We start from the raw sequence: 10,077 nt of genomic DNA on the forward strand, positions 1-10,077 counted from the left end.
AAACAAAATATTTTTAAACCAACTTTAAACCATAATATTTTTAACCTTATTTTTAACCATGACAAGCAGCAGTGATGAAGATTATGTGAAGATGAAAAATCAAGATTATTTTGCCAGAAAATTCAAGCCAAGGGAAGATTTGTTAGGGTTTACCCTAAATTTCCTACCTTATTTGAATTTTACCGTAATTGTGTTTTACTTTAAAAGGGATTTCTTGGTAGAAAACGTTTTCTTTGTGGAAAAGGACCCTACCATATTTATTCCTTTTCTTGCAAGAGAAGATTTAGACTTTTATAAGTAGAAGATTTATTCTTCTCATTCACAAACAATAGCATCCTCAATGTAGTCGTTTATAGAGTTTTGTTTAGGGGGAGAATTTTCTCTCAATAGTTTTATGCTTTCTTTTATAATTAGTTTTTATATGTAGATCAATTGATCAAACCATATTAGAATATTATGTCTTTTTTAGTATGTTTTTCTTTGTTGTCCCATTTATCGTGTTCAAGATTTGCAATTGTTAGCTTCCACACGTCCCCCTGACTATTTCGATCCTAGCAAATCAGAGGTCTCCAGTTCGAGCCCTGGATATGGGAAACAAAATACTATTAGGAAGCGGTTCCCCCTTGAGTAACCTTATATGTCAAGAATCTAGGCTAACCGGGGCCCCAATATGAATACATACACTGAGATGAGAAACCAAAAAATTATACCATTAAACAACTAAATAAGAGTTCTTTTCATTTTCAGCTTTTTTATCTCCAAATGCTTAAGCTTTGGGGTCATAACACGTGCTGTTGTTGCTTTATATTTAAAGTCTCAGAATAGATACTGCAATTTTCAATCCATGCATGTTATAGGTACTTATCGCACGTTTGGTGTTACTATTCATCACCACACACGCGTTTGGCAAAATAATAACTTTTTATTAAACTCCAACGGTCCGTTTTACCTGCCAAACCGAATCGGACTGTAAAACCGGAACCAGAACTGGCAACCGAACGGCTCTAACTGTGATATTAACTACCGGTCCGTTTTCGATTTTTTGAAACCGAAATGTTAAACTAAAATCAGAACTGACGTGTTAAACCGGTAAAATCTGTGGAGTTAATTTTTTTTTTTTTAAATAGAGCCGTAATAGATCGTTGACCACATAACGGCCCATTTGCAAAAATGGCCGCTTGCCAAACGGTCCCAAACCCATTTCCACCCCCCCCCCCCCCCCCCCCCACCCCCCAAACTTCTTTTTAACACTTTAACCCATCCCCACCCCTATATAAACCCCTCTCCATTTCCATTTTAATCCACACCAATTCACTCTCCTCTTCTCTCCACCCTCAATCTCTCAATTATAGTTACTTTGTAATAATTAGCCACTTTAAATTTCTCTCAAATAAATATTATAAATTCTTATTATAGATTCAATTATTAATTTTGCAATTATAATATTGTTGGTGGAGTTATTGATTTTGCAACAATCCGAAGTACCTTGGTGGATTTGCAATTCTAGCCGCCTTCACTTTGTTGGAAATTAATCCCAAGAATTTGGTACCTTCGTTCCAACTCTATCTTTATTTTTCGCAATTTAATTTAGCAATTTAATTTGTTGCAATTTATTTTCTTGTGATTTATTTGAGTGTTATTTAAACTAATTTATTTAATAATGGCAAAGAGATTTAAACGTGGTGCCGGTAGTAGTAGTGGTATTGTTAGGGGTGGGCTTAATGAGGAAACATTTGTGGAAGAAACACCTAATTTAGGTATTGATGTTGGTGGAAATAATTCACTTTTAGGTCATGAGGCAATGCAACAACATTTTACCGACACTTTTAATGAAATTGATGATGATGATGATGATGAAACACAAGCCCCCGAAAATCCCATAGAAGATACATGTCCTGCACAATCACATACACAAGACAAACCGCCTAGAACTCGTAACCAACCGCTAAAATTTAAAATTTATGACTAAGGATAGGGAAAGCAAAAACGTGTAAATTCCCATGTGGACAATGCATATTTGCTTTTAGGCAAGAAACTAGTAAGGATGGTGGAACGGGTACACTAAATGGTCATATGAGAAAGAAACACATGGATGTTTGGGGAGAGCAAACGGGTTCAAATGTGGGGGGTATTCAAATGACGATAGACCCACGAACTGGTTAAATTTTTAAGTATGACAAGAAAAAAGAGCGTGTAGAAATAGCTAAAATGGTAGCTTATGATTGTTTACCATTTTCTTTTCCTTCGGGTTTGGGATTTGTTACTTACATTCAACGTTGTTATAATCCGTTATTTGAGGGTATTCCTAGAAGTACTTGTAGAGCGGATGTTATAGATTTTATTTGCGCCATGTATTTAATTCTTTAAATTGTAATGTTTCTCTTACCGCTGATTTGGGTCTTAGTCTTAACAAGTTAGATTTTTTTGTTATTACATGTCATTGGGTTGATGACAATTGGGTTATGCAAAAAGAATTATAGCTTTTATATGATGAAGGAAAAGGTCGTCACGATGGAAAAATTTTAGCGGATTCAATGTCTACTATTATGAGATTTTTTAACATTTATAGAAAAAACACTTTGTATTGCTTTAGATAATGCTTCTAATAATACAAAGGCGATTGGTCTTTTAAAAAGAGAATTAAACCCTCCGCTAAAAAAATATTTTGTCACGCCCGAACTCCGGGCTCGGACGTAACACGCATTACATTTGTCGACCGTACGTGACCGAGCGAACCAATCGGGCCGGGCGAATCAACATGTGATACCAAAACATAATCGACTTATAAAATAAAACTAACACATGCCGATTAACTAAAAGTCCGACCAAATATCATAATGCGGAAATACTTACACAACTGGAAAATATCCTTGATGGAGCCAACATGGCTAAACCAAAACAACCGAACAATTATGAGTATAACTCAACAAGGCTAACATAACAAATATTCGATCGTCCGAATCATGTCTATGAAGCCTCAAGAATACCAATAATAAAAGGGTGTTAATGAACCGAAATAATCGATAGCCGACAATGCCCCGAAGGAATTTGGGTCACCAAGAATATATATTGCACTCCTAAATAGCTCTAGTCGTTAACCTCATTCCTTGCATCGAGAGACGCAGCCCCTGCTAATAAAGTGAACATCAAAGACATTTGAATTGTACCGATATATAAAGCAATCAAGCAATAAAATATCAAACCAAACCGATAATCAGAATCGTAATCGTATCCTGGCAAGGAAGTGAGATATGAATACTCTTCTTCCGATTCAATCATCCGTCAGACATCCGTGTTTATATGCGTTACTATCGCCCAATAGTAACGCACGCTATGGTCTTCCCACGCCTAATATAGTGTCACCAATGGCTTTACGCCATGTATACGCATACACAAGATCGTGCTGTGCCTCGTGGGCAAATCACATATGTTTAATTATGGTTAATTAATAAGTACCGAACCATAACAACAATGAACAATGTCGAACCGAAATAGACATTCGGACCGATTATTGAAAACACCGATCGTTTCGAGCATACCGAATTTCTTGTAGACCATGTGGTAACAATACATGTCTATAAAGATTACGCTGAGTTCATGATATTCAAATCGACAACCATGAACGAAGTTTCAGAATCGCAACCCTAGGAGATAACATGCTTCTACAACATATCATAAAACTAGGCTAACCGTATTCGAGTCAAATTACCGACAAGAATGAGGCCATGTTTAGGAGAATTATTTCCATTCCCTAACGTAGATAGTTAGCCTCACATACCTTAATTCCAAATTGAGCGTAATACAATGTTCATCAACCCTTTTTTCAACTTTGATCTATATCAATACAAGTCAAAGGGATTCTATATTAGCAATATATCATGGACGTTTGGTCATCTAAGCATTTTATCAAACATGTTTGGTATTTAAGCTCTACAACCTTTATTAATGGTGTTTTCTTCACCCAATCCCCATTCTATTACTTCTAGCTGATTCTACAATCTCAATTAGTGTAATTAACATCATTCTCCATCACCCATATGATTATAACACCTCAAGTCAACAATCCAAAACCCTACTATAGTTCGTAATTCTCTTTACTAAACCCATTTACTATTCTCCCAAGAACTCATCAATTCACTATTATGAATGATTAGAGTGTCGAAGCATTACCTTTGACGCTCAATCCTCTTGTTTGGGTTCTAAGGCTATATATATATATATATATATATATATGTTCCAATCACAACTCTATCCCGGGATTAGAAGTATTTCTCTTATCATGTGTTATTGTGTCCCAATTTAACCTAGAATCATGATAAAACTTACCTTCGAGGGTTCTTGAGGCTGGGACTTGTTCCTCCGACTTTAGAATGATTTTTCGTACCTCGTGGGTGTTAGGGAAATAAACCCCAAGCTTAAATATAACTTAAAACGCTCGTAAAACCCGACTATTGACCCGAAACCCGACCTTCATGAAGAGTCGGGGCGCGATACACGGGCATCGCGTGACATCCGCAGTCAATATTCAGATTGGCGATCGGCCCGCGATACGATCCATCGCACGCGCCCCAGAAGAGACACGACGGCTTCGCAGGTTTATAGATCGTAAAATAGGCATAACTGTTGTACATAGCTCTGCTCAAGGCCCATAATATACCGTCGGGAAAGATATTTCAAAGGAATACAACTTTCATGTTTTAAGTTTCCTCCATCCCAAACGGATTTTCATGAAATTATTATGGCGTACGTATCAAAACTTAGCCGATTCTATAGACTTTTAAACGCCTTACTATTAGCCATATTGAGACGATCATATCTCCTTGCTCCAATCTCTGATTGGCCTGGTACTTATATCGTTAGAAAGCTATTTTTACGTACTACAACTTTTATTGAGGATACTTTCCCAAATTCCCAACTAATCAAGGAGTTATCACTGCCCGAAGTAGGCATATCAACCATTTTCGCAAAACGTTCAAACCTTCAATTTTTCCACTAAAACTTTAATGATATGAGTCTAACCTTAGTTCTAAGATACGGGGTGTAACATATTTTTCATGTGAGATGTAGTTGTCACATTTTAAACTTAATTGTTAAAGATGATCTTGTGTGTTTTGACGATTCTATTCAAAAAGTTAGAAATGCGGTTGCGTTTTTTTTGTAATGCTAATAGGGAAGACTTAGAGATTTTAAGAATGTTTGTGTGGAAAATAACCTTAAACCTAGGAAAATTCAAGTAGAAATTGAGACTAGGTGAAACTACACTTACATTATGCTACAACAAGCATATAAGTATAGGATTCCTATACAACAAGTTCACAACAAATATAATATTAATAGTAATGATTGGTTAAATTTTGCGCAATGGGAAGATGTTAAGGAATGTGTTGAACTCTTAGAAATTTTTTATAATGCAACTCTTGCTTTTTCAAAACAATTCTATCCCACGTAACCGAAATTTTAGCCTACTTAGCGGAAATAGCTAGAGTTTTACAAGAGTATAAATATAAACCCGATTATCAAGCGCCTATTTTGATATGATAATCAAATTTAAGAAGTATTTTTTTCCCATCCCAACTTTATTTATATTGGGTTCTCTTTAAATCCTTGTTTAAAAGTGTCTTATACTAAAGCATTGGTTGGTCAAATTTATACATTTTTAGAAATTGAAGAGGGAGTTCATCCATCTTTAATGGGCAACTCGCTATTGATGACGAGTTTAGAAAAGTTTTACTCATTATTCTAATTTGGAAGAACATGCTACACCCATTGCTCCACGCCCTACTACTTCTCAAAGTAGCAAAAAGGGCTTGTCGGGTTTGTCGCATTTAAAAGTTTTACATTCACAGCCGAAAACATTCACAGCCAACTCCTTCTTGTAGTGCAAACTTTGATGAATATAACTTTTATTTGATGTAGCCAAATGTGAATATCAAGAAAACTAGATGAGCTGGACGTCTTAAATGGTGGAAGAAATACAAGGCAAGTCATCCGATACTCTCAAGAATGGCTCGAGATATCCCGTTTCGGTTCAAGTATCAACCGTGGTTTCGGAGAGTGCATTTAGCCAAGGAAGACAACAAATTGGAGACCATAGACACTCATTATCCGGATTTAGCTTGGTAAGTACTAGTGTGCATTCGCGATTGGATTAGATGGAGCGACGCAACCAAACTTAGAAAGCGGAGGAAAGCGAAGAGGAAGAGATTGAAGATTTGATAGCAGATGGACCGGACCAAATGGAAGACTTTGAAGATATCTCCATGGCCGAATATGATATTGGGGAAATTAACCAAATGATTGAGAATTGGTGATTTATTATTCTACTATTTTTTTGCAACTCATATATTATTTGGTGTTAAAAAAAAATACAACTTGCAAATAAATGTTATCCAAGAATGAATAAAATATATGGCTCATTGAGCTTTCTTCTATTTACTTGTGTTCATATTTTTACTTATATTAAGTTAGAATATAAATACCTAAAATATACTAAGAATATACTTATAATATACATCTACTTAAATTAAAAACTAGAAAGTTATATACTTGAAAAATAACTAAAATATACTAAGAATATACTTATAATATATAGTATACATATAACTTAAACACACACACACACACACACACACACATATATATATATATATATATGCGTGTGTGTGTGTATGTTTAAGTTATATGTATACTATATATAGTTATAAGTTATATATATATATATATATATATATATATATATATATATATATATATATATGTGTTATATAACCTAAGTATATTGATATATATATATATTCTTACTATATTTTATATATATATATATATAACTATATATATATTTATATACACGTATATACGAATTTATAAACTTAGAAAAAATTAAGCTATAAATAACTTAAGTTATAATATATAAGTATATATATATAGTATATAACATATATATATATATATATATATATATATATATATATATATATATATATATATATATATATATATATATATAACTTAAACATATATATATATACATATAATTAAACATATATATATATATATATATATATATATATATATAAAAGTTATATAACCTAAGTATATTGATATATATATAAGTATATTCTTACTATATTTTAGATATATGTAGTATAACTTAAGCATATAACTTAATATATATATATATATATATATATATATATATATATATATATCTTGACTTACTGTGCTTTTAAGTCGAGAATATATATAAACTTTACTTATAAACTTATATAACATATGTAAATATACCTACAATATACTAATAAATACTATAATATATATATATATACTATACAAAAAACAAAAAAAAAAAGAGGTTTTGGACGTGTTTGAACCGGACCGGTTCCGGTTTTGAGTTTTTTACCGGTAAACCGGAACCGGTGGCCGGTTCCGGTTTTTTAATCGGAAACGCCTGTCAAAATCCGGTTACCACTCCGGTTCAAACCGGTTGACGGGTTTACTTTTTATATGCCCTTATCTTTCCTAAATTTGAATTATTATAAAGAAAAGTTGCATATTTCATTTTGATACGAATATCTATCTTCAAAAATGATCTGTTCAACAATTGAAATTTTCACTACTCAAAAAAAAAAAAAAAAAGCTATTAAGTCCAATGAAAAGGTACTGCATGCAGGTTTTAGCCCGCCAATAATTACTTGCTTTTGGCTGCTGCAAAAATTAGCATACCATAATTAAGTTGACTCCCTGAGTGGCTGAATGGATTAGTATTTCATCATATTGAAACTTAAAAGTCCAACACATTTAACATTTTCAAACTTGGTAACCCTTGGCTCCTGTACGACACTTTAAATATATTTTACTACTTACTTTTACGGTCTTGGAATTCAACTAGTTTTTACATACATACAATTTAGACTGAACATATATATCTCATTTTCGCATTACTTTGATTTGCTTGTCTGTATCTGACTCTTTTTTCTTGTTTTCTTTTGAGCCGAAAAAGCGATGGCGGAGTTTTCAGATTTTCATCTACGGGGTTCAAAATTTTAAAAGGTAAATACACAAAGAAGTCAGGGGGTTCAACATATATTATATATATATATATATATATATATATATATATATAATTAAATAATTTTAACTTTTGAAAATACGCTGTAATTTTTCGCCAGGGGTTCGGATGAGCAGCAGGGCCAATGTGGCTCCCCCTGGCCGAGGTCGATCTTTCGGAATCGGCCTCCCTACCTTTCAAGGTGGGTAAGGTCTGCGTACACTTAACTTCCTACTGAGCCTACTAATCGTGGGATTCAAATGGGTATGTTGTTGTTGTACTGTTTAAAAAAATAGGTTTGTGAGTCAATGGTGATTCACGATCTAGCGCGAAAGAATTTTTATAGTTTAATTTTATAAAGTTTAATTTCCGCTTGTGGAAGTGGTGAGACCCTTGCAAGTTGCAATAATCTTTTATTTATCATACCTTTATATTTGTCATTATACTTCAATTATTATACCTTTTAGTTTTATAAAGTTTAATTTCCGCTTGTGGAAGTGATGAAACCCATGCAACAATATGTGTGCACTTGACATAATCTGATTTTCTCAAGAGTTCTAAGTTAGACTTTACTGTTAAAGAGTAAATAAAATTAATAAGAGCAATATTAACTTAAAAGAATCATTGAGAGTAAATCTTTTGTTTATAATTTTCTTACATTGAATTTTACGCAAGAGAAGATAAGTTAAAATTAACTGCGTCGTAATTCGAAAAGCATGACTAAGTTTTATCCAGTCAGCAACCTTCACCAGCTCCATGCCAAACAAGACATGAGAGTGTAAAAAACATAATTAAAATATAAAAGTCATGCCACTATATTCTCATGATTTAATAATTCATTCAGTTCAATATAATACCATAGCTGACAGGGTGACGTTTAAGTATGAGCCTTGTGACCATAAATAAAATTGCGATGATTCTCATCATTTGTTAAATGTAATATATTGAATGTATTTAACTGTAATTATCCAATTAGTCATATATAATTATATACAAATGACTCTTAGAGATGTTATACTGCAATCTACTCTAAGCTCCATTAAATTGAGATGTTATATATACGTAACAGATATATAGCAACTAAGCTCTCGAAGTATGCACTAGTCACATGTGTTTACCTCGAAATCGGATAAGCCAATTAAATTTGTAAGCGGGTATAGGATACGTGCTTGGATCTTGATATGTACGGAATAAAGAAAACGTACATGTCACAGGGTCTTCGAGGAAATGGCTAGAGATGGCGATTTGTTTGCGTGTACGAGTGTTCATGAATCAATATAGAACAATTGAAAGATCGAATGTAATATAAACTTGGGTAGGACGGCCTTGTCCGAATCAGAACTTAAGAGAAAGATTGTATATATATGCTATTCTATTACAAATATTCTTTGAGAACATCAAGGAGCCAACCCACAGCGAGGGGGATGCCCATATTTATAGTGTTGCCTCCATGGGCTTTGTACAATGTGAACCAATAAAAATAATAATAACAAGGACACTTTCCGGCGGATGCCGAGGAGATCGACCGACGGCGCGCCCCACACACGCAGGGGGGTTTACCTGGCGGGGACGCCACCCCGGGGTGGCCCAGCACGGCCCCTTTGACAACGGCACCGGGGCAAAAACCCCATCCCGGGTCGACGGCCACACCTCGAAGCGGTCTTGGCCACAAAACGGAAAAAGGTCTTTACGATCCTTCCCCGAAAAGGGCTGCATCCGTATGTCCCCTTTTTTTTCTATCTGGGGGCCATATCCGGTTTTTCCCTAAGAGAAGCCCCCCACTTTCCCCTCATGCCGATCCTAATAACGGGAGTGAAAAACTTTAAAAAAGGGGTCTCGTTTTTTCTCTTCCGGGGCCAAACGTAACGTTCCCTTTTTTGGCCCCGCGTCCTTTTGAATGGTCGGTCCCGCCCCAAACCGCCCCTTTCCGGGGGTTTCGATCCCTCTTAAAAACGGGCCGTGGCGAAATCCGTTGGTCGCCCTGAACCCTTCCCCCCAGCCATATGGCCCACCCTTTTTACCTTTTTATG

This window comes from Lycium ferocissimum, chromosome 4 (assembly GCF_029784015.1).
Source record: "Lycium ferocissimum isolate CSIRO_LF1 chromosome 4, AGI_CSIRO_Lferr_CH_V1, whole genome shotgun sequence".
In the NCBI taxonomy this organism is placed as follows: Eukaryota; Viridiplantae; Streptophyta; class Magnoliopsida; order Solanales; family Solanaceae; genus Lycium; species Lycium ferocissimum.